The sequence below is a fragment of the Poecilia formosa genome, unplaced genomic scaffold (genome assembly GCF_000485575.1).
Source record: "Poecilia formosa unplaced genomic scaffold, Poecilia_formosa-5.1.2 Scaffold81, whole genome shotgun sequence".
NCBI lineage: Eukaryota > Metazoa > Chordata > Actinopteri > Cyprinodontiformes > Poeciliidae > Poecilia > Poecilia formosa.
This window is the reverse complement of record NW_006800020.1, coordinates 530,624-539,022: the sequence shown is the minus strand read 5'-3', so window position 1 is coordinate 539,022 and position 8,399 is coordinate 530,624.

Genomic DNA, 8,399 nt, shown 5'->3' with positions numbered 1-8,399 from the left:
TATAATAATAATAATAATAATAATAATAATAATAATAATAATTGTGAAAAGCAGGAAAGCCTTTAGTTCGGTGAAACTTGTGCAGTCGATTAGGATGCAGGGAGCTGAAACGCTCTGCTCACGGCGCAGACAACCAGCCTCATTCATCAAGCCGAGCCAAACGCTGTTGGGTCTCACAGTAAACATTTAAAAGACTCGCACGCAGCATGCAAATGCATTTTTTATTTTTTTATTTTTGCAACTAATATTACCGAAGACGACTTAATATTTAAATGAATTAATCTCCCCTTTTTGAACTTTAAATTTCACTCTTTTTTTTCCCCCTTATTTAGGGAATGTAATTCAACAGGTTAACAGATATGAAGACGAAAATATCAGCAACACCTTAACTGATATTATTTCAATTTTATGAGATTTAAAATCGATTTATATATCTACTGAAAACGGGAGGGAGGGCGGGGGGGATTTAAATAAGCAACAGGCTCTTTCGGAGCATTAAACAAATACATTAGAATTCCGTCACTTTATGCAATCCAGATCAAATAAAGGGTCTCGGGCCACTTCATTCGCCCTCATTCACTTGTATTGAAAGCGCAAAGAATTGTAAACTTCGACTGGGCCACCAATGTAGATTTAGCCTTTTTTTTTTCAGCAAGACAAAAAGACTGATTTTTTTTCTTCTTTCACAAAAACATTTCTGACTGGGGAACTAGGAAACGAGCTGCCGAGACCCTTTTGGAATTTAAATCCACCCCTCCCCCCGTGGACTGTTTGTACAACAGTGTTCTTTTTTTTTTTACCCCCTCCTTCACTTTGTGCATTTGTGTTTGTACCATTACTTCTGACTCTGGATAAATAAATGCACTCATGCTCCTAGTTTTTTTTTTTTTTTTTTTATACACCGTAGAACTAAATCATAATGGAAATCTTTTCAGATTGTCGTTAAAATCCATCCATCCATCCATCCATTTTCTGAACACCCTTGTCCCTCAGTGGGGTCGGGAGGGGTGCTGGTGCCTATCTCCAGCTTGTCGTTAAAATCGTAACACAAAATGCATTTTAAAATGTATTATTTGGCCAGACGAAAAAGAATAATTGCTAAAAAAGAAATTGTCAGAAAAACAAAACAAACAAACAAAAAAAAAAAAACTCCAATTATTATTTAAATTTAATTTAGTGTAATATATATTTTTTTTTATTTTTAGTGACTATTTTTTGTTCTTGTAGGGAAAGAATGGTCTGTTGTGCAATAATAAACAAACATGTACATAATAGCAGGTTATCTATAAACTTTATTGTAAACTCATTCCTTAATTTCAATTGTAAAAAAAAAAATAACTTGCAGGTTTCATCTAATTAAAAAAAAATTACATTAATTCAAAATTTGCATATTTCATTTTAAAACAGATTTTGGTTTATGCTTTAGGGAAAGAAACAACCCGAGGAAATAAACAGAGTGCTTGTTTGTGCTGGTTTCAATGTTATTACCAACAAAAGAACAAACACAGATTAAACAGAATAAAAGTATGCTAAAAGTGTAAAATCAAACAAAATACAAATTAGTAAATAAATAGTGAATGTTATTGAAATAAATATAATTAAAAAAATGCTTAAAAATACAAATCCAAAATTTGTCCACAATTTGTAATTTATTTCTTTTTTCCCCCCATTTCTTCCCTTGTTCTTATTTATTTTTTAACCTTTTCACTCACTTCAGTCATTGGTATGAACGTAGCCGTATAATCTAAGACTGCGCTCGCTGTCTTTGTTCTTTCAACTGTGTTCCACTTAGACAAAGAAGAAGGTCATTCTCAGGCAGGGAATGAAATATAGACCACATGCAAAAAAAAAAAAAAAAAAAAAAAGAAAACCTATGTTGTAGTTTAATTAAAATAATTCATTAAATGTGGGCCCAAGGTAATTAGTATATATAATTTATGATTTGCCTAATGCATGCAGGCACTGGCCTCTGCAATAAACTCAACTTAACCCTGAGTGAGGAACTGATGCGGACAGGGTACCGTTATTTACAGTGTGTTTACCGTTTGTCATGTCATGAGTAAGCAAGCGTCTCAGCAAACCCTGCCGCTACCTGGCTCCACTCTGTACACAAACAACTTCCACTCTATGTGTTTATCTCCAGGATTTATGTTCAGTCGCAGGCGAGCCTGCCACGTTTGTTGAGAGGTATACAATATTGCCAATTGCCCCCTCTTTTCTTCTGGCATTTATGTCCACGTCCGCCGCATCCGGCTGGTCACTTTCACCAAAGATAGCTTCCTCGGCCTTCTTTGAGATGACAGAATGAGGACAAACACCACAAAGTGCAGCACATCCTTTCGCTCTCCTTCCCACGGCAGCGTGTCAGCGCCAACTTCTAGGGGAAAAATAATCAGGAATAGACAAAACTTGCATTAATCATACTCTGCAAATGTGCCAATCCCAGACAAGCCCTTGACATTTTGAAACATGGCTTGTGGCTTTATTTTATCACATCATGTGAGCGCTTTTCCTCGGCAAAAACAACACAGTAAAGCAAATATTTTCAGACGGAGCAGCGGAGGACAGTAAACAGATTTTTTTAAGTGATAAACAGAGCAACCTGTGGGCTTCATTGATTGGTGGGAAGGAGACTATTTTCCCTTTAAGCCTCTAAGTCCATATTCAGCTAATCTCAAATAGATTATAAGATTATACTATGACTTTTTGCAGTGAGAATAATATTTCAGCTTTCTCTTCAGATGTCACAGTGCACATCATCGTTATGGCACTAAAAGCTTAAATCATCAGTGATAATGTGTGGCTGCCCAGGGTAAATAAGCCGCCTGGCTGTGACTGAGGGCAAAGGGCAGGTATGGTGCGGGCAGCCGGAGGGAAAGAGACATGGACGGAGGGAGGGAGGGTGCTGCTGCAGCTACGACCGGCTCAGCCAAACACCCATGTGTGCATGAAATTAGAGTGTCAACATCTGATTCATGCTTCTGGGTGGTGACTGTGAAACAAATTATGTCAGCGGGTGGCAGCGGTGAAGTTCCACTGAGCTGCAGCAAACAGTGTCCCCCCGCGACGTTACAGCAGGCCGTAGATCGTGGCTTATAAAGTGGAGAGAAACTTTTTAGCGCCGTAAATTGGAACATATTTCAACCTACATTTCCATTCATTTGCAAAAGAACAAAAAAAAATAGGAGAGAATATATTTTTCACCCTGTCCCCGTGCGGCAGACGGTGGACGTTTTCGAGTGCACTAAAAGATGTTGGTGTCACGAGAAAAATGTAGTCGTTCCGGGAGAGTGTAGCCGCAAATCTAAAAGAGTGTGTTGGGGAAACACATTTTTAACATAACTGTTTGTAGTTTCAGTGTTTGCAAGAGTGTGAACATTAGCCGTTTTCTGTTTGTTTAAATGTCACGTGTCTGAGAAGGCAAAAAATGTTATGTGGGATGTACTCTGTGGTTTTTATCTCTGTAAATAAAGTTAAAGGAACTAATAATAATAATAATAAAAAAAAAACTTTATGTGATTTTCTTTTGCGGTTGACTAATGGCCTCAACTTCACCTTCACTATGCAGACTGGATCTCTTGTTATTGCCCGAGTGTGAAAGTGTCGGGCAGGTTGAGACAAAGTAAAGGGCAGACATCTAACAGAAACCATTCATCTTGCTCCAGGCTCCAGTCCTGACACCTTCAACTTCCAGTATTTGTATCTGATCAACATACAGTGCCTTGCAAAACAGCCATACCGCTTAAGCTTTGTAACATTTTGTAACAACAGAAAGCAGTGCGTGACTGTGGAGGTACAGGAAAAAGAAATGAGTTCTCCTTTGCAGCGTCTGACAGGTTTTCCCACAGGACTGTCCTGTATTTAGCTCCATCCTCCCCATCATGTCTGACAAGCTTTCCTCTTTCTGCTGAAGACACGCATCGCCACAGCATGATGCTGCCACCTATGCGTCAAACGGTGGCAGCATCATGCCACCGTTTTGGTTCAAAGCCAGATATGGAGCACACGATTAATGCTTGTCCTGCTGATAGATTCCTATGCCTGAGCTGCGTAACACTTCCATTGCTCCCGAGTTTGGACTTCTTTATTGCTTCTCTGATTAATATAAAGTGCAGGCAGTCACCGTGGTGGACAACCATGCCTTGGTGGCTTAGTTGTGTCATAATCTTTCCATTTTCAGCTGATGAATTGAGCAGAGCTCCATGATCATTAAAACTGGATATATTGTTTTATAACCCAACACTTTAGCTTTCTTCCCATCTTCATGTCTGACCTGTCTTGTCTCTGACCTGCTGGTTCTCATAACATTATTTGTTCCCCAGTTTTCATTAGGCTTGGTTGAGTAAAGGGGCTCAATACAAACAAATGGCAGATTTTAAAGTGGTCTATTTTTATTGAGCTTTATATCATGTTATAATGCTATTCCCTCATCGGTTTGAGAAATCTTTGAATTTCCCGTGGCAGCAATTCAGTGGTGCCTAAGCACTTAGTCACAAACTGCCACGTATTTCCACAAAGCTCCTCCTTGGAGTTACAGTGTCTAGCCGAGCTTCCTTCACAGAGCTTCTCTACCCTGCGCCTTAACTACTCAGTACCTCCAGACTAGCAGCAGCAGCATTTAGCAAACACTTGGTGGAACTTTGGTTCTGCTGAGCTCATCACATGAACTATTTCTAAGTCCGATGCACCTAAGAATGACTGTTAACCCCATGATGGTGGAGCACTATTGTTGTCATTCGCTAAAGATGGAGTGTCGGAATGAGTAGGAGCCACTTAAAGGGACGTAGGCAAATTTCTAAGCTTCAAATTGCAACGTCAAATAACTTTAGAATTATGTTTGATATATATCACATTTTTATAAGAACTTAAGGTAACATAGTTACTTGATTGTGCTGTACAATGGCACGATGTGCCAGGAAAGTATATAACTCTCGCCCTTTAGCTGAACCATCAATCACTTTCCTTAAGCTTTACAATTATGCACCATTTAGTGCAAGTCTAATACACAGATTCCCATGAAAATCACAAAATTTTAAATATCTTTTGAGGTAGGAATATTTTTAAAAGGCATTTGCACGTCAGTGAAATTTGGGCAATGAATGACTTCAGCGTTGAGTTGAACCTCCTTCCCGCTAATCATGTTTTGTTTTTTTTCTTTGACTAGACATTGTTAACTTTTGTTTAATTAAAATGTAATATCTTGTTTTCGGTCTGACATGCCTGCGAAGGGTGTGGGAAGAGTGCCAAAGGTGACTGCTCTGTTGCAGCTTGTCAGTTTAAGTAAATGTGCTGAACTTTACAAACTATTTGACTTTCATTCATTCATTACATTTTCAAAGATTTGCCTCATGAGCGAACGCCTGCTTAGGCCGAACACTACTGTGAGAGTCCCATACGAATGTCCAAATAAGTGACTTTAATGAAGCCACTCAACAGTTTTCACACAGCTATGTTTTTTGCTTGTGGAGTGCATTAGCTGTCAGAACTGTAACTGATTCTGTAGGTTTTAGCAGCCTCGTATTCCCGCTTTTTGAACAGGAGACCGAAAGCTGATTCACCACCTTCTTTGGGATCTTATCGGACCCTCTCCAGCCATAAACTAACACTTGCAGCGGGACTTCAAAGGTGCGGCAGGTAACAGAGGTGAGAAAAAGGGCCCGCGTGCTCTCAGGGGCCTTCCAGAGATGAAATGGAGCTGATTAGCAGGAGTGTGCAGCAAAGCCCCCGTGGGGCAGCAGCTGGAAGAGAACTCCCCAAGGGACCGCGGAGACGTGTAAGTTTTGACAGCTCCCTTCTCTTCCCTCTGGACACCGCGGGGTCAGGGCACCCTCAGAGGGGCCCGGGCTCCGTGCTGCATAGGAAGTCAGTGGTAATTGCCATTCAGCCGGTGGGACAGAAACAGAGACAACAATAACCGGCAAAGAACACACAGCCCACTTCCTCTTTGTCTCCGTGTGTTTTAAAGAAGGATGCTATCTCCTCTCTAGCAGAACAAAGCTGCAATAAAGTTTTCACAGTCGAATCCAGTGTTGCAGAAGCTGCTGAGGAGGAGCGAGCATCCAGGCGCAAGGAGCCCGTTGATGCTGTGCACTTGGAGCCCCCCGAAAAAGCGCAGATGGGGCAGCTTGTTGCATGACAAGACCACATTATTTTGTTAATGTAACTCCATTTGTCTTTGATCCAATCTCATGTTGTCATGGCCGGTGTGAAAATCCCCATTAAGGGCATGATCCAGCGCCACGCTCATTGTAATTGTGATAATCTGCTGCATTGAAATTCCACTTTGTTCCTTTTGTTTCTTTGTCACAGAGCACAATGCGAGGTTAATTAGCAGCCACTGGTAACCCCTGCATTCCTGGGTACTCCTTTCCAGCTGAAGTGCGCTCTTCGCTGGCAGACGGAGACCAAACGCAGGGCCCTGAGCCGATTGTGAGCAAGCGCGATACAAACCCGGCGTGCAGCTAATCCCTTTCAGACATCACCAACCGTAATTGTCTCTCATCAGTAATTGCTCTTATCATTTCTTTACATGGCGTTTAAACACACAGAACTGGATTTGGAAGGAAATTAGAATATGTCAGCAGATGAGGTTGCTGTGATTATATTTGTCCAAACATTAAACTGCTTTAATTAGAATTTGTTTTATATGTAATTCCAAGATGTCACATTTGTAAGTTCCTTTCTTCTGTGGTGCAGAAACTCTCAGTGCAGCACATTTATCTGCAATACTTCCCTTCCACCACTTCACATCTCCCATTCCCTGGTGGTCTAATTTATGTTAAGTCACAAACCTCCCCTATGGCTGTTTTGAAATGTTCAGAATGGAGACTGTGTGCTGCAGGTTTATGCCAGCCTCCACAATCCCCTGTGTAATTGTTCTCTCTGGGAAAAGCACATCTCAGTGAAACCATCTGCAAGTCCATGGGGCTGTTTCCCAAAGAATGAGTGGACTTCTTAGGGGGTACCACTGAAATCCAGCTTCTCTTGTGAAGCAAGTAATTAATTCAAATCTCAGGAAGTCAATAACTGGCCCGGATCAGAGGCGTGTAGCACACAACTGCCTATTCCTCAGAATGTGCTCCCTGACTTCTACAGGAAGTTGGCAAAAAAAAAAAAAAAAAAATCGGTTTGAATGAGATGCACACACTGTTATCAGTTAGAATGATAACACAGTGTACCCAGAAACGTGAGAAATTTATCTTGAATGACAATATTATTTATTTTTAAAATGACAATTCTGCTGATTCTTTAGGATTAAAGCTAAAAGTTGTTTATCTGAATATTTTGCAAAAGGTTTCAACTGTAGAAAACTCTTGAAGATTGATTTTTCATACATAATAAAATTGATTATTTTGATTCAGAGGACTGATAAATCCTTGAGCAAAGTAGCTCTATCATTGTTACACAGATCATTGAATTAACTCATTAAAAAAAAAAAAAAAAAAAAAAGTGGACAAGCATTAGTATAAATCGAAAAATTGAAATAGGCTACAGCAGAAGCTTTGAACATTGACACAATGTCCTTCCACGTTCACAGAAGGATCCGTCATGACTTGGAATCAAACATGTATGTTTGAAGCCTGTGCAACTCAAATGCTTCAGAATTTAGGTTAATTTTTTAAGTCAGGATACCAACTCAGTTATTGTGCTGCTTATGATACATTTAACCAAATGCACACAAAGCAGAACTTGTTTTTTCCATCTACACTATTTACAAATCTTGGATTTTGTGAAATCTTGCCGTGGAAATCCACACTTAATACCAAATACCACTGATAACACTATCAATTGTTTACTACTTGTCAATAAATCTCCTTGTGTTTCTAAAAAAAATAAAATCGTACAAGGAACTTCATATTTCAAAAAGCTTGTATTAATTCTTATCAAGTTCAGCTTTTCCGAATTATGCACAGGGTAGACCCAGTTTCAAATATTAGTGATGATGAACTGAAAACATGGAGTTCTCTTCATTTGTTACTTTTTTTGGGTCTCATTACATTCATTAGCCAAAGCACAGAATGATGAAATGCGATGAAAGAGCCAGGCCAGCACTTTCACAAACCTCAAATGAACATCACTTACTGGCTTGCTGCCTCCATCTTACTTTTCTGTGAATTATACAGAGCAGTGGATAAGAGGAGTGAGATGCTGTTTCTTGAATATGACTTGCTATGTTTTATTGACTTTTTGGGTTAAGAGCAGAACTTGAAGATGCTGGCCTGCCTCACCCTGTATCACTGCTTCGGACTTGAAATCTAACTTTAGGCCAGAATGATACAGGAGCTGTCAGATGTAGAGATGGGTTCGATTTAATGTCTTGCATAACTAAGTATTCTTATCACACATGCTCACATTATAAGAATAAATTGGTATGTACTCATGATGTGAAACAACAATGA